The sequence below is a fragment of the Phalangium opilio genome, unplaced genomic scaffold (assembly GCF_054372755.1).
Source record: "Phalangium opilio isolate 3A_F unplaced genomic scaffold, DU_Popi_V2 ptg001170l_1, whole genome shotgun sequence".
NCBI classification, from domain to species: Eukaryota; Metazoa; Arthropoda; class Arachnida; order Opiliones; family Phalangiidae; genus Phalangium; species Phalangium opilio.
Genome location: NW_028324255.1, coordinates 3,637,050 through 3,661,368, shown reverse-complemented (window position 1 = coordinate 3,661,368; position 24,319 = coordinate 3,637,050). Strand labels below are relative to the sequence as shown.

Here is a 24,319-nt window from a genome sequence, read left to right as displayed (position 1 = left end):
TGTAATTTTTGCGTTAATTCAAGCAAATGTAACGATATTCATTCAACAAACTGTTAAAATTCAATTTTAAATAAGAAATCGTTGTCACGGATTTTGTATCTTGAAAAAAAACATGCGATTTTTTCGGTACACTTTTAAATGCATTTTTTTCTGGAGAAATGTTTGACCGAATTCAGCTTAATTCCCTATAAAACACTCATTAAAAGTGATTTCATCTCGATTGAACTATTATTAAAAATGTACCTCGATTCTTAATAACATTTTAAAAATCGACGTTTCACCGCCAACGAAGCATATTTTGAGTATTTCTTCACTATTTACAAAAATATTCACTGAAACCATTATTTTTATACCTTTTGCTTTAATTCAAGCAAATGTAACGATATTCAATCAAAAAACTGTTAAAATTAAATTTTTCAATAAGAAATCGTTGTCACGGATTTTGTATCTTGAAGAAGAAAAACATGCGATTTTTTCGGTACTTTTTTGAATGCATTTTTTTCTGGAGAAATTTTTGACAGAATTCAGCTTAATTCCCTATAAAACACTCATTAAAAGTGATTTCATCTCGATTGAACAATAAATAAAAATGTACCTCGATTTTTAATAACATTTTCAAAATCAACGTTTCACGGCCAAAGAAGCATATTTTGAGTATTTCTTCACTATTTTCAAATATAACCACTGAAACCATTATTTTTATACTTTTTGCTTTAATTCAAGCAAATGTAACGATAATCATTCAAAAAACTGTTAAAATTCAATTTTTCAATAAGAAATCGTTGTCACGGATTTTGTATCTTGAAGAAGAAAAACATGCGATTGTTTCGGTACTTTTTTGAATGAATTTTTTTCTGAAGAAATTTTTGACCGAATTCAGCTTAATTCCCTATAAAACACTCACTAAAAGTGATTTCATCTCGATTTAACAATAATTAAAAATTTACCTCGATTTTTAATAACATTTTCAAAATCGACGTTTCACGGCCAAAGAAGCATACTTTGAGTATTTCTTCACTATTTTCAAATATGTTCACTGAAACCATTATTTTTATACTTTTTGCTTTAATTCAAGCAAATGTAACGATATTCAATCAAAAAACTGTTAAAATTAAATTTTTCAATAAGAAATCGTTGTCACGGATTTTGTATCTTGAAAAAAAAACATGCGAGTTTTTCGGTACACTTTTAATTCCTTTTTTTTCTGGAGAAATGTTTGACCGAATTCAGCTTAATTCCCTATAAAAAACTCATTAAAAGTGATTTCATCTCGATTGAACAATAATTAAAAATGCACCTCGATTTTTAATAACATTTTAAAAATCGACGTTTCGCCACCAACGAAGCATATTTTGAGTATTTCGTCACTATTTACAAATATATTCACTGAAACCATTATTTTTATACTTTTTGCTTTAATTCAAGCAAATGTAACGATATTCAATCAAAAAACTGTTAAAATTAAATTTTTCAATAAGAAATCGTTGTCACGGATTTTGTATCTTGAAGAAGAAAAACATGCGATTTTTTCGGTACTTTTTTGAATACATTTTTTTCTGGAGAAATTTTTGACCGAATTCAGCTTAATTCAATATAAAACACTCATTAAAAGTGATTTCATCTCGATTGAACAATAAATAAAAATGTACCTCGATTTTTAATAACATTTTCAAAATCGACGTAACTCGGCCTAAGAAAAACATTTTGAGTATTTGTTCACTATTTTCAAATATAACCACTGAAACCATTATTTTTGTAATTTTTGCGTTAATTCAAGCAAATGTAACGATATTCATTCAACAAACTGTTAAAATTCAATTTTAAATAAGAAATCGTTGTCACGGATTTTGTATCTTGAAAAAAAACATGCGATTTTTTCGGTACACTTTTAAATGCATTTTTTTTCTGGAGAAATGTTTGACCGAATTCAGCTTAATTCCCTATAAAACACTCATTAAAAGTGATTTCATCTCGATTGAACTATTATTAAAAATGTACCTCGATTCTTAATAACATTTTAAAAATCGACGTTTCACCGCCAACGAAGCATATTTTGAGTATTTCTTCAATATTTACAAAAATATTCACTGAAACCATTATTTTTATACCTTTTGCTTTAATTCAAGCAAATGTAACGATATTCAATCAAAAAACTGTTAAAATTAAATTTTTCAATAAGAAATCGTTGTCACGGATTTTGTATCTTGAAGAAGAAAAACATGCGATTTTTTCGGTACTTTTTTGAATGCATTTTTTTCTGGAGAAATTTTTGACAGAATTCAGCTTAATTCCCTATAAAACACACATTAAAAGTGATTCTATCTCGATTGAACAATAAATAAAAATGTACCTCGATTTTTAATAACATTTTCAAAATCAACGTTTCACGGCCAAAGAAGCATATTTTGAGTATTTCTTCACTATTTTCAAATATAACCACTGAAACCATTATTTTTATACTTTTTGCTTTAATTCAAGCAAATGTAACGATAATCATTCAAAAAACTGTTAAAATTCAATTTTTCAATAAGAAATCGTATTCACGGATTTTGTGTCTTGAAGAAGAAAAACCTGCGATTTTTTCGGTACTTTTTTGAATGAATTTTTTTCTGGAGAAATTTTTGACCGAATTCAGCTTAATTCCCTAAAAAACACTCATTAAAAGTGATTTCATCTCGATTGAACAATAAATAAAAATGTACCTCGATTTTTAATAACATTTTCAAAATCGACGTAACTCGGCCTAAGAAAAACATTTTGAGTATTTGTTCACTATTTTCAAATATAACCACTGAAACCATTATTTTTGTAATTTTTGCGTTAATTCAAGCAAATGTAACGATATTCATTCAAAAAACTGTTAAAATTCAATTTTAAATAAGAAATCGTTGTCACGGATTTTGTATCTTGAAAAAAAAAAACATGCGATTTTTTCGGTACACTTTTAAATGCATTTTTTTCTGGAGAAATGTTTGACCGAATTCAGCTTAATTCCCTATAAAACACTCATTAAAAGTGATTTCATCTCGATTGAACAATAATTAAAAATGTACCTCGATTTTTAATAACATTTTAAAAATCGACGTTTCACCGCCAACGAAGCATATTTTGAGTATTTCTTCACTATTTACAAATATATTCACTGAAACCATTATTTTTATACTTTTTGCTTTAATTCAAGCAAATGTAACGATATTCAATCAAAAAACTGTTAAAATTAAATTTTTCAATAAGAAATCGTTGTCACGGATTTTGTATCTTGAAGAAGAAAAACATGCGATTTTTTCGGTACTTTTTTGAATGCATTTTTTTCTGGAGAAATTTTTGACAGAATTCAGCTTAATTCCCTATAAAACACTCATTAAAAGTGATTTCATCTCGATTGAACAATAAATAAAAATGTACCTCGATTTTTAATAACATTTTCAAAATCAACGTTTCACGGCCAAAGAAGCATATTTTGAGTATTTCTTCACTATTTTCAAATATAACCACTGAAACCATTATTTTTATACTTTTTGCTTTAATTCAAGCAAATGTAACGATAATCATTCAAAAAACTGTTAAAATTCAATTTTTCAATAAGAAATCGTATTCACGGATTTTGTGTCTTGAAGAAGAAAAACCTGCGATTTTTTCGGTACTTTTTTGAATGAATTTTTTTCTGGAGAAATTTTTGACCGAATTCAGCTTAATTCCCTAAAAAACACTCATTAAAAGTGATTTCATCTCGATTGAACAATAAATAAAAATGTACCTCGATTTTTAATAACATTTTCAAAATCGACGTAACTCGGCCTAAGAAAAACATTTTGAGTATTTGTTCACTATTTTCAAATATAACCACTGAAACCATTATTTTTGTAATTTTTGCGTTAATTCAAGCAAATGTAACGATATTCATTCAAAAAACTGTTAAAATTCAATTTTAAATAAGAAATCGTTGTCACGGATTTTGTATCTTGAAAAAAAAACATGCGATTTTTTCGGTACACTTTTAAATGCATTTTTTTCTGGAGAAATGTTTGACCGAATTCAGCTTAATTCCCTATAAAACACTCATTAAAAGTGATTTCATCTCGATTGAACAATAATTAAAAATGTACCTCGATTTTTAATAACATTTTAAAAATCGACGTTTCACCGCCAACGAAGCATATTTTGAGTATTTCTTCACTATTTACAAATATATTCACTGAAACCATTATTTTTATACTTTTTGCTTTAATTCAAGCAAATGTAACGATATTCAATCAAAAAACTGTTAAAATTAAATTTTTCAATAAGAAATCGTTGTCACGGATTTTGTATCTTGAAGAAGAAAAACATGCGATTTTTTCGGTACTTTTTTGAATGCATTTTTTTCTGGAGAAATTTTTGACCGAATTCAGCTTAATTCCCTATAAAACACTCATTAAAAGTGATTTCATCTCGATTGAACAATAAATAAAAATGTACCTCGATTTTTAATAACATTTTCAAAATCGACGTAACTCGGCCAAAGAAAAACATTTTGAGTATTTGTTCACTATTTTCAAATATAACCACTGAAACCATTATTTTTATACTTTTTGCTTTAATTCAAGCAAATGTAACGATATTCATTCAAAAAACTGTTAAAATTCAATTTTTCAATAAGAAATCGTATTCACGGATTTTGTGTCTTGAAGAAGAAAAACCTGCGATTTTTTCGGTACTTTTTTGAATGAATTTTTTTCTGGAGAAATTTTTGACCGAATTCAGCTTAATTCCCTAAAAAACACTCATTAAAAGTGATTTCATCTCGATTGAACAATAAATAAAAATGTACCTCGATTTTTAATAACATTTTCAAAATCGACGTAACTCGGCCTAAGAAAAACATTTTGAGTATTTGTTCACTATTTTCAAATATAACCACTGAAACCATTATTTTTGTAATTTTTGCGTTAATTCAAGCAAATGTAACGATATTCATTCAAAAAACTGTTAAAATTCAATTTTAAATAAGAAATCGTTGTCACGGATTTTGTATCTTGAAAAAAAAACATGCGATTTTTTCGGTACACTTTTAAATGCATTTTTTTCTGGAGAAATGTTTGACCGAATTCAGCTTAATTCCCTATAAAACACTCATTAAAAGTGATTTCATCTCGATTGAACAATAATTAAAAATGTACCTCGATTTTTAATAACATTTTAAAAATCGACGTTTCACCGCCAACGAAGCATATTTTGAGTATTTCTTCACTATTTACAAATATATTCACTGAAACCATTATTTTTATACTTTTTGCTTTAATTCAAGCAAATGTAACGATATTCAATCAAAAAACTGTTAAAATTAAATTTTTCAATAAGAAATCGTTGTCACGGATTTTGTATCTTGAAGAAGAAAAACATGCGATTTTTTCGGTACTTTTTTGAATGCATTTTTTTCTGGAGAAATTTTTGACCGAATTCAGCTTAATTCCCTATAAAACACTCATTAAAAGTGATTTCATCTCGATTGAACAATAAATAAAAATGTACCTCGATTTTTAATAACATTTTCAAAATCGACGTAACTCGGCCTAAGAAAAACATTTTGAGTATTTGTTCACTATTTTCAAATATAACCACTGAAACCATTATTTTTATACTTTTTGCTTTAATTCAAGCAAATGTAACGATATTCATTCAACAAACTGTTAAAATTCAATTTTAAATAAGAAATCGTTGTCACGGATTTTGTATCTTGAAGAAAAAAAACATGCGATTTTTTCGGTACACTTTTGAATGCATTTTTTTCTGGAGAAATTTTTGACCGAATTCAGCTTAATTCCCTATAAAACACTCATTAAAAGTGATTTCATCTCGATTGAACAATAAATAAAAATGTACCTCGATTTTTAATAACATTTTCAAAATCGACGTAACTCGGCCTAAGAAAAACATTTTGAGTATTTGTTCACTATTTTCAAATATAACCACTGAAACCATTATTTTTGTAATTTTTGCGTTAATTCAAGCAAATGTAACGATATTCATTCAACAAACTGTTAAAATTCAATTTTAAATAAGAAATCGTTGTCACGGATTTTGTATCTTGAAGAAAAAAACATGCGATTTTTTCGGTACACTTTTGAATGCATTTTTTTCTGGAGACATTTTTGACCGAATTCAGCTTAACTCCCTATAAAACACTCATTAAAAGTGATTTCATCTCGATTGAACAATAAATAAAAATGTTCCTCGATTTTTAATAACATTTTAAAAATCGACGTTTCGCCGCCAACGAAGCATATTTTGAGTATTTCTTCACTATTTACAAATATATTCACTGAAACCATTATTTTTATACTTTTTGCTTTAATTCAAGCAAATGTAACGATATTCAATCAAAAAACTGTTAAAATTAAATTTTTCAATAAGAAATCGTTGTCACGGATTTTGTATCTTGAAGAAGAAAAACATGCGATTTTTTCGGTACTTTTTTGAATACATTTTTTTCTGGAGAAATTTTTGACCGAATTCAGCTTAATTCCCTATAAAACACTCATTAAAAGTGATTTCATCTCGATTGAACAATAAATAAAAATGTACCTCGATTTTTAATAACATTTTAAAAATCGACGTTTCGCCGCCAACGAAGCATATTTTGAGTATTTCTTCACTATTTACAAATATATTCACTGAAACCATTATTTTTATACTTTTTGCTTTAATTCAAGCAAATGTAACGATATTCAATCAAAAAACTGTTAAAATTAAATTTTTCAATAAGAAATCGTTGTCACGGATTTTGTGTCTTGAAGAAGAAAAACCTGCGATTTTTTCGGTACTTTTTTGAATGAATTTTTTTCTGGAGAAATTTTTGACCGAATTCAGCTTAATTCCCTATAAAACACTCATAAAAAGTGATTTCATCTCGATTGAACAATAAATAAAAATGTACCTCGATTTTTAATAACATTTTCAAAATCGACGTAACTCGGCCTAAGAAAAACATTTTGAGTATTTGTTCACTATTTTCAAATATAACCACTGAAACCATTATTTTTGTAATTTTTGCGTTAATTCAAGCAAATGTAACGATATTCATTCAACAAACTGTTAAAATTCAATTTTAAATAAGAAATCGTTGTCACGGATTTTGTATCTTGAAAAAAAAAACATGGGATTTTTTCGGTACACTTTTAAATGCATTTTTTTCTGGAGAAATGTTTGACCGAATTCAGCTTAATTCCCTATAAAACACTCATTAAAAGTGATTTCATCTCGATTGAACAATAATTAAAAATGTACCTCGATTTTTAATAACATTTTAAAAATCGACGTTTCGCCGCCAACGAAGCATATTTTGAGTATTTCTTCACTATTTACAAATATATTCACTGAAACCATTATTTTTATACTTTTTGCTTTAATTCAAGCAAATGTAACGATATTCAATCAAAAAACTGTTAAAATTAAATTTTTCAATAAGAAATCGTTGTCACGGATTTTGTATCTTGAAGAAGAAAAACATGCGATTTTTTCGGTACTTTTTTGAATACATTTTTTTCTGGAGAAATTTTTGACCGAATTCAGCTTAATTCCCTATAAAACACTCATTAAAAGTGATTTCATCTCGATTGAACAATAAATAAAAATGTACCTCGATTTTTAATAACATTTTCAAAATCGACGTTTCACGGCCAAAGAAGCATATTTTGAGTATTTCTTCACTATTTTCAAATATAACCACTGAAACCATTATTTTTATACTTTTTGCTTTAATTCAAGCAATGTAACGATATTCATTCAAAAAACTGTTAAATTTCAATTTTCAATAAGAAATCGTATTCACGGATTTTGTGTCTTGAAGAAGAAAAACCTGCGATTTTTTCGGTACTTTTTTGAATGCTTTTTTTTCTGGAGAAATTTTTTTTTCTGGAGAAATTTTTTTTTCTGGAGATGAAATCACTTTTAATTAGTGTTTTATAGGGAATTAAGCTGAATTCGGTCAAAAATTTCTCCAGAAAAAAATGCATTCAAAAAAGTACCGAAAAAATCGTAGGTTTTTCTTCTTCAAGACACAAAATCTGTGAATACGATTTCTTATTGAAAATTGAATTTTAACAGTTTTTTGAATGAATATCGTTACATTGCTTGAATTAAAGCAAAAAGTATAAAAATAATGGTTTCAGTGGTTATATTTGAAAATAGTGAAGAAATACTCAAAATATGCTTCTTTGGCCGTGAAACGTCGATTTTGAAAATGTTATTAAAAATCGAGGTACATTTTTATTTATTGTCCTGACGAACATTTAATTTTTGGGCTTCCGTGGCTCAATGTTAGCGCGTTCGGCTGTTAACCGAAAGGATGGTGGTTCGAGCCCACCTGGGAGAGGTGTTGTAGGGTCTCAGATGTAACGTAAAAAGTCATAACTTATCCACAAAACCTAACAACCATTTAATTTCTGAGCTTCTGTGGCTCAATGATTAGCGCGTTCGGCTGTTAACCAATTGGTTGGTTTTTCGAGCCTATCCGGGAGAAGTGTTGTGACGTCTCAGATGTAACGTAAAATGTCAGAGTTTTTCCACAATATCTGACGAACATTTAATTTTTGGGCTTGCGTGGCGCAATGGTTAGCGCGTTCAGCTGTTAATCGAAAGGTTGGTGGTTCGAGGCCACCCGGGAGAGGTGTTGTTGGGTCTCATATGTAGCGTAAAAAGACAAAACTTTTCCACAATACGTGACAACCATTTATTTTCTGAGCTTTCGTGGCTCAATGGTTAGCGCGTTCGGCTGTTAACCAATTGGTTGGTTTTTCGAGCCTATCCGGGAGAAGTGTTGTGACGTCTCAGATGTAACGTAAAAAGTCGAGGTTTTTCCACAATACCTGACGACCATTTAATATTTGGGCTTCCGTGGCGCAATGGTTAGCGCGTTCGGCTGTTAACCGAAAGGTTGGTGGTTCGAGCCCACCCGAAAGCGGTGTTGTGAGGTCTCAGATGTAACGTAAAATGTCATAGTTTTTCCACAATACCTGACGACCATTTAATATTTGGGCTTACGTGGCGCAATGGTTAGTGCGCTCAGCTGTTATTCAAAAGGTTGGTGGTTCGAGCCCCTCCGGGAGCGTTTTGTGGGGTCTCAGATGTAACGTAAAAAGTCAGAGTTTCTCCACAATACCTGACAACCATTTAAATACTGAGCTTCCGTGGCTCAATGGTTAGCGCGTGCGGCTGTTAACCAATGGGTTGGTGATTCGAGCCCATCCGGGAGCGGTGTTTTGAGGTCTCAGATGTAATGTAAAATGTCATAGTTTTTCCACAGCACCTGACGACCATTTAAATTTTGGGCTTCCGTGGCGCAATGGTTAGCGCGTTCAGCTGTTATTCAAAAGACTGGTGGTTTGAGCCCTCCCGGGAGCGGTGTTGTGAGGTCTCAGATGTGACGTAAAAAGTCAAGGATTTTCCACAATACCTGACGACCTTTTAATATTTGGGCTTCCGTTGCGCAATGGTTAGCGCGTTCGGCTGTTAATCGAAAGGTTGGTGGTTCGAGCCCATCCGGGAGCGGTGTTGTGAGGTCTCAGATGTAGCGTGAAAAGTCAAACTTTTTCCATAATACGTGATAACCATTTATTTTCCGAGCTTCCGTGGCTCAATTGTTAGCGCGTTCGGCTGTTAACCAATAGGTTGGTGGTTCGAGCCCACCCGGGAGCGGTGTTGTGAGGTCTCAGATGTGAAAAGTCAAAGTTTCACCTCAATACCTGACGACCATTTAAATTTTGGGCTTCCGTGGCGCAATGGTTAGCGCGTTCAGCTGTTATTCAAAAGACTGGTGGTTTGAGCCCTCCCGGGAGCGGTGTTGTGAGGTCTCAGATGTGACGTAAAAAGTCAAGGATTTTCCACAATACCTGACGACCTTTTAATATTTGGGCTTCCGTTGCGCAATGGTTAGCGCGTTCGGCTGTTAATCGAAAGGTTGGTGGTTCGAGCCCATCCGGGAGCGGTGTTGTGAGGTCTCAGATGTAGCGTGAAAAGTCAAACTTTTTCCGTAATACATGATAACCATTTATTTTCTGAGCTTCCGTGGCTCAATGGTTAGCGCGTTCGTCTGTTAACTAATAGGTTGGTGGTTCGAGCCCATCCGGGAGAAGTGTTGTGACGTCTCAGATGTAACGTAAAATGTCAGAGTTTTTCCACAATACCTGACGAACATTTAATTTTTGGGCTTCCGTGGCTCAATGGTTAGCGCGTTCAGCTGTTAAGCAATAGGTTGGTGGTTCGAGCCCATCCGGGAGAAGTGTTGTGACGTCTCAGATGTAACGTAAAATGTCAGAGTTTTTCCACAATACTTGACGAGCATTTAATTTTTGGGCTTCAGTGGCGCAATGGTTAGCGCGTTCAGCTGTTAATCGAAAGGTTGGTGGTTCGAGCCCATCCAGGAGCGGTGTTGTGAGGTCTCAGATGTAACGTAAAAAGTCAAACGTTTTCCACAATAACTGACGAACCGAAAGTTTGGTGGTTCGAGCCCATCCGGGAGCGTTTTGTGGTGTCTCAGATGTAACGTGAAAAGTCAGAGTTTTTCCACAATACCTGACGGACATTTAATTTTTGGGCTTCCGTGGCGCAATGGTTAGTGCGCTCAGCTGTTATTCAAAAGGTTGGTGGTTCGAGCCCCTCCGGGAGCGTTTTGTGGGGTCTCAGATATAATGTAAAAAGTCAGAGTTTCTCCACAATACCTGACAACCAATTAATTACTGAGCTTCCGTGGCTCAATGGTTAGCGCGTTCGGCTGATAACCAATAGGTTGGTGGTTCGAGCCCATCCGGGAGCGGTGTTGTGAGGTCTCAGATGTAACGTAAAATGTCATAGTTTTTCCACAGCACCTGACGACCATTTAAATTTTGGGCTTCCGTGGCGCAATGGTTAGCGCGTTCAGCTGTTATTCAAAAGACTGGTGGTTCGAGCCCACCCGGGAGCGGTGTTGTGGGATCTCAAATGTAACACAGAAAGCCAAAGTTTTTCCACAATACCTGACTACCATTTAATTTTTGGGCTTCCTTGGCGCAATGGTTAGCGCGTTCGGCTGTTGACCGAAAGGTTGGTGGTTCGAGCCCACCTTGGAGAGGTGCTGTAGGGTCTCAGATGTAACGTAAAAAGTCATAACTTATCCACAATACCTAACAACCATTTAATTTCTGAGCTTCTGTGGCTCACTGGTTAGCGCGTTCGGCTGTTAACCAATAGGTTGGTGGTTCGAGCCCATCCGGGAGAAGTGTTGTGACGTCTCAGATGTAACGTAAAATGTCAGAGTTTTTCCACAATACCTGACGAGCATTTAATTTTTGGGCTTCCGTGGCTCAATGGTTAGAGCGTTCGGCTGTTAACCAATAGGTTGGTGGTTCGAGTCCTCCCGGGGGCGGTGTTGTGACGTCTCAGATGTAACGTAAAATGTCAGAGTTTTTCCACAATACCTGACGAGCATTTAATTTTTGGGCTTCCGTGGCGCAATGGTTAGCGCGTTCAGCTGTTAATCGAAAGGTTGGTGGTTCGAGCCCATCCGGGAGCGGTGTTGTGTGGTCTCAGATGTGAAGTAAAAAGTCAAAGTTTTACCTCAATACCTGAGGAGCATTTAATTTTTGGGCTTCCGTGGCGCAATGGTTAGCGCGTTCAGCTGTTAATCGAAAGGTTGGTGGTTCGAGCCCATCCGGGAGCGGTGTTGCGTGGTCTCAGATGTGAAGTAAAAAGTCAAAGTTTTACCTCAATACCTGACGAAAATTTAATTTTTGGGCTTCCGTTGCGCTATGGTTAGCGCTTTCGGCTGTTAACCGAAAGGTTGGTGGTTCGAGCCCATCCGGGAGCCGTGTTGTGACGTCTCAGATGTAACGTAAAATGTCAGAGTTTTTCCACAATACCTGATGAACATTTAATTTTTGGGCTTCCGTGGCGCAATGGTTAGTGCGCTCAGCTGTTATTCAAAAGGTTGGTGGTTCGAGCCCCTCCGGGAGCGTTTTCTGGGGTCTCAGATATAATGTAAAAAGTCAGAGTTTCTCCACAGTACCTGACAACCAATTAATTACTGAGCTTCCGTGGCTCAATGGTTAGCGCGTTCGGCTGATAACCAATAGGTTGGTGGTTCGAGCCCATCCGGGAGCGGTGTTGTGAGGTCTCAGATGTAACGTAAAATGTCACAGTTTTTCCACAGCACCTGATGACCATTTAAATTTTGGGCTTCCGTGGCGCAATGGTTAGCGCGTTCAGCTGTTATTCAAAAGACTGGTGGTTTGAGCCCTCCCGGGACCGGTGTTGTGAGGTCGCAAATGTGACGTAAAAAGTCAAGGATTTTCCACAATAACTGACGACCTTTTAATATTTGGGCTTCCGTTGCGCAATGGTTAGCGCGTTCGGCTGTTAACCGAAAGGTTGGTGGTTCGAGCCCACCCGGGAGCGGTGTTGCGTGGTCTCAGATGTGAAGTAAAAAGTCAAAGTTTTACCTCAATACCTGACGAAAATTTAATTTTTGGGCTTCCGTTGCGCTATGGTTAGCGCGTTCGGCTGTTAACCGAAAGGTTGGTGGTTCGAGCCCATCCGGGAGCCGTGTTGTGACGTCTCAAATGTTACGTAAAATGTCAGAGTTTTTCCACAATACCTGACGAACATTTAATTTTTGGGCTTCCGTGGCGCAATAATTAGCGCGTCCAGCTATTAATCGAAAGGTTGGTGGTTCGAGCCCACCCGGGAGCGGTGTTGTGGGATCTCAAATGTAACGTAGAAAGCCAAAGTTTTTCCACAATACCTGACTACCATTTAATTTTTGGGCTTCCTTGGCGCAATGGTTAGCGCGTTCGGCTGTTGACCGAAAGGTTGGTGGTTCGAGCCCACCTTGGAGAGGTGCTGTAGGGTCTCAGATGTAACGTAAAAAGTCATAACTTATCCACAATACCTAACAACCATTTAATTTCTGAGCTTCTGTGGCTCACTGGTTAGCGCGTTCGGCTGTTAACCAATAGGTTGGTGGTTCGAGCCCATCCGGGAGAAGTGTTGTGACGTCTCAGATGTAACGTAAAATGTCAGAATTTTTCCACAATACCTGACGAGCATTTAATTTTTGGGCTTCCGTGGCGCAATGGTTAGCGCGTTCAGCTGTTAATCGAAAGGTTGGTGGTTCGAGCCCACCCGGGAGCGGTGTTTTGGGATCTCAAATGTAACGTAAATAGCCAAAGTTTTTCCACAATACCTGACGACCATTTAATTTTTGGGCGTCCGTGGCGCAATGGTTAGCGCGTTCGGCTGTTAACCGAAAGGTTGGTGGTTCGAGCCCATCCGGGAGCGGTGCTGTGAGGTCTCAGATGTGAAGTAAAAAGTCAAAGTTTTACCTCAATACCTGACGACCATTTAATATTTGGGCTTCCGTTGCGCTATGGTTAGCGCGTTCGGCTGTTAACCGAAAGGTTGGTGGTTCGAGCGTACCCGGGAGCGGTGTTGTGATGTCTCAGATGTGACGTAAAAAGTCGAGGTTTTTCCACAATACCTGACGACCATTTAATATTTGGGCTGCCGTGGCGCAATGGTTAGCGCGTTCAGCAGTTAACCGAAAGGTTGGTGTTTCGAGCCCACCCAGGAGAGGTGCTGTGAGGTCTCAGATGTGAAGTAAAAAGTCAAAGTTTTACCTCAATACCTGACGACCATTTAATATTTGGGCTTCCGTTGCGCTATGGTTAGCGCGTTCGGCTGTTAACCGAAAGGTTGGTGGTTCGAGCCCACCCGGGAGCGGTGTTGTGGGATCTCTAATGTAACGTAAAAACCCAAATTTTCCCACAATACCTGACGACCATTTAAGTTTTGGGCGTCCGTGGCGCAATGGTTAGCGCGTTCGGCTGTTAACCGAAAGGTTGGTGGTTCGAGCCCATCCGGGAGCGGTGTTGTGTGGTCTCAGATGTGAAGTAAAAAGCCAAAGTTTTACCTCAATACCTGACGAAAATTTAATTTTTGGGCTTCAGTGGCGCAATGTTCAGCGCGTTCAGCTGTTAACCGAAAGGTTGGTGGTTCGAGCCACCCGGGAGTGGTGTTTTTGGATCTCAAATGTAACGTAAATAGCCAAAGTTTTTCCACAATACCTGACGACCATTTAATTTTTTGGCGTCCGTGGCGAATGGTTAGCGCGTTCGGCTGTTAACCGAAAGGTTGGTGGTTCGAGCCCATCCGGGAGAGGTGATGTGACGTCTCAGATGTAACGTAAAATGTCAGAGTTTTTCCACAATACCTGACGAACATTTAATTTTTGGGCTTCCGTGGCTCAATGGTTAGCGCGTTCGGCTGTTAATCGAAAGGTTGGTGGTTCGAGCCCATCCGGGAGCGGTGTTGTGAGGACTCACATGTAGCGTGAACAGTCAAACTTTTTCCATAATACGTGATAACCATTTATTTTCTGAGCTTCCTTGGCTCAATTGTTAGCGCGTTCGGCTGTTAACCAATAGGTTGGTGGTTCGAGCCCACCCGGGAGCGGTGTTTTGGGATCTCAAATGTAACGTAAATAGCCAAAGTTTTCCCACAATCCCTGACGACCATTTAATTTTTGGGCGTCCGTGGCGCAATGGTTAGCGCGTTCGGCTGTTAACCGAAAGGTTGGTGGTTCGAGCCCATCCGGGAGCGGTGTTGTGAGGTCTCAGATGTGAAGTAAAAAGTCAAAGTTTTACCTCAATACCGGACGACCATTTAATATTTGGGCTTCCGTTGCGCTATGGTTAGCGCGTTCGGCTGTTGACCGAAAGGTTGGTGGTTCGAGCCCACCTGGGAGAGGTGTTGTAGGGTCTCAGATGTAACGTAAAAAGTCATAACTTATCCACAATACCTAACAACCATTTAATTTCTGAGCTTCTGTGGCTCACTGGTTAGCGCGTTCGGCTGTTAACCAATAGGTTGGTGGTTCGAGCCCATCCGGGAGAAGTGTTGTGACGTCTCAGATGTAACGTAAAATGTCAGAGTTTTTCCACAATACCTGACGAACATTTAATTTTTGGGCTTCCGTGGCTCAATGGTTAGAGCGTTCGGCTGTTAACCAATAGGTTGGTGGTTCGGGCCCTCCCGGGAGCGGTGTTGTGACGTCTCAGATGTAACGTAAAATGTCAGAGTTTTTCTACAATACCTGACGAACATTTAATTTTTGGGCTTCCGTGGCTCAATGGTTAGAGCGTTCGGCTGTTAACCAATAGGTTGGTGGTTCGGGCCCTCCCGGGAGCGGTGTTGTGACGTCTCAGATGTAACGTAAAATGTCAGAGTTTTTCCACAATACCTGACGAACATTTAATTTTTGGGCTTCCGTGGCTCAATGGTTAGAGCGTTCGGCTGTTAACCAATAGGTTGGTGGTTCGGGCCCTCCCGGGAGCGGTGTTGTGACGTCTCAGATGTAACGTAAAATGTCAGAGTTTTTCCACAATACCTGACGAACATTTAATTTTTGGGCTTCCGTGGCTCAATGGTTAGAGCGTTCGGCTGTTAACCAATAGGTTGGTGGTTCGGGCCCTCCCGGGAGCGGTGTTGTGACGTCTCAGATGTAACGTAAAATATCAGAGTTTTTCCACAATACCTGACGAACATTTAATTTTTGGGCTTCCGTGGCTCAATGGTTAGCGCGTTCGGCTGTTAATCGAAAGGTTGGTGGTTCGAGGCCATCCGGGAGCGGTGTTGTGAGGTCTCAGATGTAGCGTGAAAAGTCAAACTTTTTCCATAATACGTGATAACCATTTATTTTCTGAGCTTCCGTGGCTCAATTGTTAGCGCGTTCGGCTGTTAACCGAAAGGTTGGTGGTTCGAGCCCATCCTGGAGCGGTGTTGTGAGGTCTCAGGTGTGAAGTAAAAAGTCAAAGATTTACCTCAATACCGGACGACCATTTAATATTTGGGCTTCCGTTGCGCTATGGTTAGCGCGTTCGGCTGTTGACCGAAAGGTTGGTGGTTCGAGCCCACCTGGGAGAGGTGTTGTAGGGTCTCAGATGTAACTTAAAAAGTCATAACTTATCCACAATACCTAACAACCATTTAATTTCTGAGCTTCTGTGGCTCACTGGTTAGCGCGTTCGGGTGTTAACCAATAGGTTGGTGGTTCGAGCCCATCCGGGGAAGTGTTGTGACGTCTCAGATGTAACGTAAAATGTCAGTTTTTCCACAATACCTGACGAACATTTAATTTTTGGGCTTCCGTGGCTCAATGGTAGAGCGTTCGGCTGTTAACCAATAGGTTGGTGGTTCGGGCCCTCCCGGGAGCGGTGTTGTGACGTCTCAGATGTAACGTAAAATGTCAGAGTTTTTCCACAATACCTGACGACCATTTAATATTTGGGCTTCCGTTGCGCTATGGTTAGCGCGTTCGGCTGTTAACCGAAAGGTTGGTGGTTCGAGCCCACCCGGGAGCGGTGTTGTGGGATCTCTAATGTAACGTAAAAACCCAAATTTTCCCACAATACCTGACGACCATTTAATTTTTGGGCGTCCGTGGCGCAATGGTTAGCGCGTTCGGCTGTTAACCGAAAGGTTGGTGGTTCGAGCCCATCCGGGAGCGGTGTTGTGACGTCTCAGATGTTACGTAAAATGTCAGAGTTTTTCCACAATACCTGACGACCATTTAATATTTGGGCTTCCGTTGCGCAATGGTTAGCGCGTTCGGCTGTTAACCGAAAGGTGGTTCGAGCCCACCCGGGAGCGGTGTTGTGGGATCTCTAATGTAACGTAAAAACCCAAAGTTTATCCACACTGAAACCATTATTTTTATACTTTTTGCTTTAATTCAAGCAAATGTAACGATATTCAATCAAAAAACTGTTAAAATTAAATTTTTCAATAAGAAATCGTTGTCACGGATTTTGTATCTTGAAGAAGAAAAACATGCGATTTTTTCGGTACTTTTTTGAATGCATTTTTTTCTGGAGAAATTTTTGACCGAATTCAGCTTAATTCCCTATAAAACACTCATTAAAAGTGATTTCATCTCGATTGAACAATAAATAAAAATGTACCTCGATTTTTAATAACATTTTCAAAATCGACGTTTCACGGCCAAAGAAGCATATTTTGAGTATTTCTTCACTATTTTCAAATATAACCACTGAAACCATTATTTTTATACTTTTTGCTTTAATTCAAGCAAATGTAACGATAATCATTCAACAAACTGTTAAAATTCAATTTTAAATAAGAAATCGTTGTCACGGATATTGTATCTTGAAGAAAAAAAACATGCGATTTTTTCGGTACACTTTTGAATGCATTTTTTTTTGGAGAAATGTTTGACCGAATTCAGCTTAATTCCCTATAAAACACTCTTTGAAAGTGATTTCATCTCGATTGAACAATAATTAAAAATTTACCTCGATTTTTAATAACATTTTCAAAATCGACGTTTCACGGCCAAAGAAGCATACTTTGAGTATTTCTTCACTATTTTCAAATATGTTCACTGAAACCATTATTTTTATACTTTTTGCTTTAATTCAAGCAAATGTAACGATATTCAATCAAAAAACTGTTAAAATTCAATTTTTCAATAAGAAATCGTTGTCACGGATTTTGTATCTTGAAGAAGAAAAACATGCGATTTTTTCGGTACTTTTTTGAATGAATTTTTTTCTGAAGAAATTTGTGACCGAATTCAGCTTAATTCCCTATAAAACACTCATTAAAAGTGATTTCATCTCGATTGAACAATAAATAAAAATGTACCTCGATTTTTAATAACATTTTCAAAATCGACGTTTCACGGCCAAAGAAGCATACTTTGAGTATTTCTTCACTATTTTCAAATATATTCATTGAAACCATTATTTTTATACTTTTTGCTTTAATTCAAGCAATGTAACGATATTCATTCAAAAAACTGTTAAAATTCAATTTTCAATAAGAAATCGTATTCACGGATTTTGTGTCTTGAAGAAGAAAAACCTGCGATTTTTTCGGTACTTTTTTGAATGAATTTTTTTCTGGAGAAATTTTTGACCGAATTCAGCTTAATTCCCTATAAAACACTCATTGAAAGTGATTTCATCTCGATTGAACAATAATTAAAAATTTACCTCGATTTTTAATAACATTTTCAAAATCGACGTTTCACGGCCAAAGAAGCATACTTTGAGTATTTCTTCACTATTTTCAAATATGTTCACTGAAAGCATTATTTTTATACTTTTTGCTTTAATTCAAGCAAATGTAACGATATTCAATCAAAAAACTGTTAAAATTAAATTTTTCAATAAGAAATCGTTGTCACGGATTTTGTGTCTTGAAGAAGAAAAACCTGCGATTTTTTCGGTACTTTTTTGAATGAATTTTTTTCTGGAGAAATTTTTGACCGAATTCAGCTTAATTCCCTATAAAACACTCATTAAAAGCGATTTCATCTTGACTGAACAATAAATAAAAATGTACCTCGATTTTTAATAACATTTTCAAAATCGACGTTTCACGGCCAAAGAAGCACACTTTGAGTATTTCTTCACTATTTTCAAATATGTTCACTGAAACCATTATTTTTATACTTTTTGCTTTAATTCAAGCAATGTAACGATATTCATTCAAAAAACTGTTAAAATTCAATTTTCAGTAAGAAATCGTATTCACGGATTTTGTGTCTTGAAGAAGAAAAACCTGCGATTTTTTCGGTACTTTTTTGAATGAATTTTTTTCTGGAGAAATTTTTGACCGAATTCAGCTTAATTCCCTATAAAACACTCATTAAAAGTGATTTCATCTCGATTGAACAATAAATAAAAATGTACCTCGATTTTTAATAACATTTTCAAAATCGACGTAACTCGGCCTAAGAAAAACATTTTGAGTATTTGTTCACTATTTTCAAATATAACCACTGAAACCATTATTATTATACTTTTTGCTTTAATTCAAGCAAATGTAACGATATTCATTCAACAAACTGTTAAAATTCAATTTAAATAAGAAATCGTTGTCACGGATTTTGTATCTTGAAGAAAAAAAAACATGCGATTTTTTCGGTACACTTTTGAGTGCATTTTTTTCTGGAGAAATTTTTGACCGAATTCAGCTTAATTCCCTATAAAACACTCATTAAAAGTGATTTCATCTCGATTGAACAATTATTAAAAATGTACCTCGATTCTTAATAACATTTTAAAAATCGACGTTTCACCGCCAACGAAGCATATTTTGAGTATTTCTTCACTATTTACAAATATATTCACTGAAACCATTATTTTTATACCTTTTGCTTTAATTCAAGCAAATGTAACGATATTCAATCAAAAAACTGTTAAAATTAAATTTTTCAATAAGAAATCGTTGTCACGGATTTTGAATCTTGAAGAAGAAAAACATGCGATTTTTTCGGTACTTTTTTGAATGAATTTTTTTCTGAAGAAATTTGTGACCGAATTCAGCTTAATTCCCTATAAAACACTCATTAAAAGTGATTTCATCTCGATTGAACAATAAATAAAAATGTACCTCGATTTTTAATAACATTTTCAAAATCGACGTTTCACGGCCAAAGAAGCATACTTTGAGTATTTCTTCACTATTTTCAAATATATTCATTGAAACCATTATTTTTATACCTTTTGCTTTAATTCAAGCAAATGTAACGATATTCAATCAAAAAACTGTTAAAATTAAATTTTTCAATAAGAAATCCTTGTCACGGATTTTGTATCTTGAAGAAGAAAAACATGCGATTTTTTCGGTACTTTTTTGAATGCATTTTTTTCTGGAGAAATTTTTGACAGAATTCAGCTTAATTCCCTATAAAACACTCATTAAAAGTGATTTCATCTCGATTGAACAATAAAAAAAAATGTACCTCGATTTTTAATAACATTTTCAAAATCAACGTTTCACGGCCAAAGAAGCATATTTTGAGTATTTCTTCACTATTTTCAAATATAACCACTGAAACCATTATTTTTATACTTTTTGCTTTAATTCAAGCAAATGTAACGATAATCATTCAAAAAACTGTTAAAATTCAATTTTTCAATAAGAAATCGTTGTCACGGATTTTGTATCTTGAAGAAGAAAAACATGCGATTTTTTCGGTACTTTTTTGAATGAATTTTTTTCTGAAGAAATTTTTGACCGAATTCAGCTTAATTCCCTATAAAACACTCACTAAAAGTGATTTCATCTCGATTGAACAATAAATAAAAATGTACCTCGATTTTTAATAACATTTTCAAAATCGACGTAACTCGGCCTAAGAAAAACATTTTGAGTATTTGTTCACTGTTTTCAAATATAACCACTGAAACCATTATTTTTGTAATTTTTGCGTTAATTCAAGCAAATGTAACGATATTCATTCAACAAACTGTTAAAATTCAATTTTAAATAAGAAATCGTTGTCACGGATTTTGTATCTTGAAGAAGAAAAACATGCGATTTTTTCGGTACACTTTTGAATGCATTTTTTTCTTGAGAAATTTTTGACCGAATTCAGCTTAATTCCCTATAAAACACTCATTGAAAGTGATTTCATCTCGATTTAACAATAATTAAAAATTTACCTCGATTTTTAATAACATTTTCAAAATCGACGTTTCACGGCCAAAGAAGCATACTTTGAGTATTTCTTCACTATTTTCAAATATGTTCACTGAAACCATTATTTTTATACTTTTTGCTTTAATTCAAGCAAATGTAACGATATTCAATCAAAAAACTGTTAAAATTAAATTTTTCAATAAGAAATCGTTGTCACGGATTTTGTATCTTGAAAAAAAAAACATGCGATTTTTTCGGTACACTTTTAAATGCATTTTTTTCTGGAGAAATGTTTGACCGAATTCAGCTTAATTCCCTATAAAACACTCATTAAAAGTGATTTCATCTCGATTGAACAATAATTAAAAATGTACCTCGATTTTTAATAACATTTTAAAAATCGACGTTTCGCCGCCAACGAAGCATATTTTGAGTATTTCTTCACTATTTACAAATATATTCACTGAAACCATTATTTTTATACTTTTTGCTTTAATTCAAGCAAATGTAACGATATTCAATCAAAAAACTGTTAAAATTAAATTTTTCAATAAGAAATCGTTGTCACGGATTTTGTATCTTGAAGAAGAAAAACATGCGATTTTTTCGGTACTTTTTTGAATACATTTTTTTCTGGAGAAATTTTTGACCGAATTCAGCTTAATTCCCTATAAAACACTCATTAAAAGTGATTTCATCTCGATTGAACAATAAATAAAAATGTACCTCGATTTTTAATAACATTTTCTAATCGACGTTTCACGGCCAAAGAAGCATATTTTGAGTATTTCTTCACTATTTTCAAATATAACCACTGAAACCATTATTTTTATACTTTTTGCTTTAATTCAAGCAATGTAACGATATTCATTCAAAAAACTGTTAAAATTCAATTTTCAATAAGAAATCGTATTCACGGATTTTGTGTCTTGAAGAAGAAAAACCTGCGATTTTTTCGGTACTTTTTTGAATGAATTTTTTTCTGGAGAAATTTTTGACCGAATTCAGCTTAATTCCCTATAAAACACTCATTGAAAGTGATTTCATCTCGATTGAACAATAATTAAAAATTTACCTCGATTTTTAATAACATTTTCAAAATCGACGTTTCACGGCCAAAGAAGCATACTTTGAGTATTTCTTCACTATTTTCAAATATGTTCACTGAAAGCATTATTTTTATACTTTTTGCTTTAATTCAAGCAAATGTAACGATATTCAATCAAAAAACTGTTAAAATTAAATTTTTCAATAAGAAATCGTTGTCACGGATTTTGTGTCTTGAAGAAGAAAAACCTGCGATTTTTTCGGTACTTTTTTGAATGAATTTTTTTCTGGAGAAATTTTTGACCGAATTCAGCTTAATTCCCTATAAAACACTCATTAAAAGCGATTTCATCTCGACTGAACAATAAATAAAAATGTACCTCGATTTTTAATAACATTTTCAAAATCGACGTTTCACGGCCAAAGAAGCACACTTTGAGTATTTCTTCACTATTTTCAAATATGTTCACTGAAACCATTATTTTTATACTTTTTGCTTTAATTCAAGCAATGTAACGATATTCATTCAAAAAACTGTTAAAATTCAATTTTCAGTAAGAAATCGTATTCACGGATTTTGTGTCTTGAAGAAGAAAAACCTGCGATTTTTTCGGTACTTTTTTGAATGAATTTTTTTCTGGAGAAATTTTTGACCGAATTCAGCTTAATTCCCTATAAAACACTCATTAAAAGTGATTTCATCTCGATTGAACAATAAATAAAAATGTACCTCGATTTTTAATAACATTTTCAAAATCGACGTTTCACGGCCAAAGAAGCATATTTTGAGTATTTCTTCACTATTTTCAAATATAACCACTGAAACCATTATTTTTATACTTTTTGCTTTAATTCAAGCAAATGTAACGATATTCATTCAAAAAACTGTTAAAATTCAATTTTTCAATAAGAAATCGTTGTCACGGATTTTGTATCTTGAAGAAGAAAAACATGCGATTTTTTCGGTACACTTTTGAATGCATTTTTTTCTTGAGAAATTTTTGACCGAATTCAGCTTAATTCCCTATAAAACACTCATTGAAAGTGATTTCATCTCGATTTAACAATAATTAAAAATTTACCTCGATTTTTAATAACATTTTCAAAATCGACGTTTCACGGCCAAAGAAGCATACTTTGAGTATTTCTTCACTATTTTCAAATATGTTCACTGAAACCATTATTTTTATACTTTTTGCTTTAATTCAAGCAAATGTAACGATATTCAATCAAAAAACTGTTAAAATTAAATTTTTCAATAAGAAATCGTTGTCACGGATTTTGTATCTTGAAAAAAAAAACATGCGATTTTTTCGGTACACTTTTAAATGCATTTTTTTCTGGAGAAATGTTTGACCGAATTCAGCTTAATTCCCTATAAAACACTCATTAAAAGTGATTTCATCTCGATTGAACAATAATTAAAAATGTACCTCGATTTTTAATAACATTTTAAAAATCGACGTTTCGCCGCCAACGAAGCATATTTTGAGTATTTCTTCACTATTTACAAATATATTCACTGAAACCATTATTTTTATACTTTTTGCTTTAATTCAAGCAAATGTAACGATATTCAATCAAAAAACTGTTAAAATTAAATTTTTCAATAAGAAATCGTTGTCACGGATTTTGTATCTTGAAGAAGAAAAACATGCGATTTTTTCGGTACTTTTTTGAATACATTTTTTTCTGGAGAAATTTTTGACCGAATTCAGCTTAATTCCCTATAAAACACTCATTAAAAGTGATTTCATCTCGATTGAACAATAAATAAAAATGTACCTCGATTTTTAATAACATTTTCTAATCGACGTTTCACGGCCAAAGAAGCATATTTTGAGTATTTCTTCACTATTTTCAAATATAACCACTGAAACCATTATTTTTATACTTTTTGCTTTAATTCAAGCAATGTAACGATATTCATTCAAAAAACTGTTAAAATTCAATTTTCAATAAGAAATCGTATTCACGGATTTTGTGTCTTGAAGAAGAAAAACCTGCGATTTTTTCGGTACTTTTTTGAATGAATTTTTTTCTGGAGAAATTTTTGACCGAATTCAGCTTAATTCCCTATAAAACACTCATTGAAAGTGATTTCATCTCGATTGAACAATAATTAAAAATTTACCTCGATTTTTAATAACATTTTCAAAATCGACGTTTCACGGCCAAAGAAGCATACTTTGAGTATTTCTTCACTATTTTCAAATATGTTCACTGAAAGCATTATTTTTATACTTTTTGCTTTAATTCAAGCAAATGTAACGATATTCAATCAAAAAACTGTTAAAATTAAATTTTTCAATAAGAAATCGTTGTCACGGATTTTGTGTCTTGAAGAAGAAAAACCTGCGATTTTTTCGGTACTTTTTTGAATGAATTTTTTTCTGGAGAAATTTTTGACCGAATTCAGCTTAATTCCCTATAAAACACTCATTAAAAGCGATTTCATCTCGACTGAACAATAAATAAAAATGTACCTCGATTTTTAATAACATTTTCAAAATCGACGTTTCACGGCCAAAGAAGCACACTTTGAGTATTTCTTCACTATTTTCAAATATGTTCACTGAAACCATTATTTTTATACTTTTTGCTTTAATTCAAGCAATGTAACGATATTCATTCAAAAAACTGTTAAAATTCAATTTTCAGTAAGAAATCGTATTCACGGATTTTGTGTCTTGAAGAAGAAAAACCTGCGATTTTTTCGGTACTTTTTTGAATGAATTTTTTTCTGGAGAAATTTTTGACCGAATTCAGCTTAATTCCCTATAAAACACTCATTAAAAGTGATTTCATCTCG

At 34.3% G+C, this 24,319-nt stretch overlaps 2 non-coding genes across 2 annotated transcripts; both read left to right on the top strand.

Moving 5' to 3' along the window:
- Nucleotides 1–10,719: 10,719 nt before the first annotated feature.
- Nucleotides 10,720–10,792, top strand: TRNAI-GAU (transfer RNA isoleucine (anticodon GAU)). Its single transcript has one exon. It is a non-coding gene; the product is annotated as a tRNA-Ile (tRNA).
- A 1,249-nt stretch (nt 10,793–12,041) lies between these two features.
- Nucleotides 12,042–12,114, top strand: TRNAI-GAU (transfer RNA isoleucine (anticodon GAU)). Its single transcript has one exon. It is a non-coding gene; the product is annotated as a tRNA-Ile (tRNA).
- Nucleotides 12,115–24,319: the final 12,205 nt, after the last annotated feature.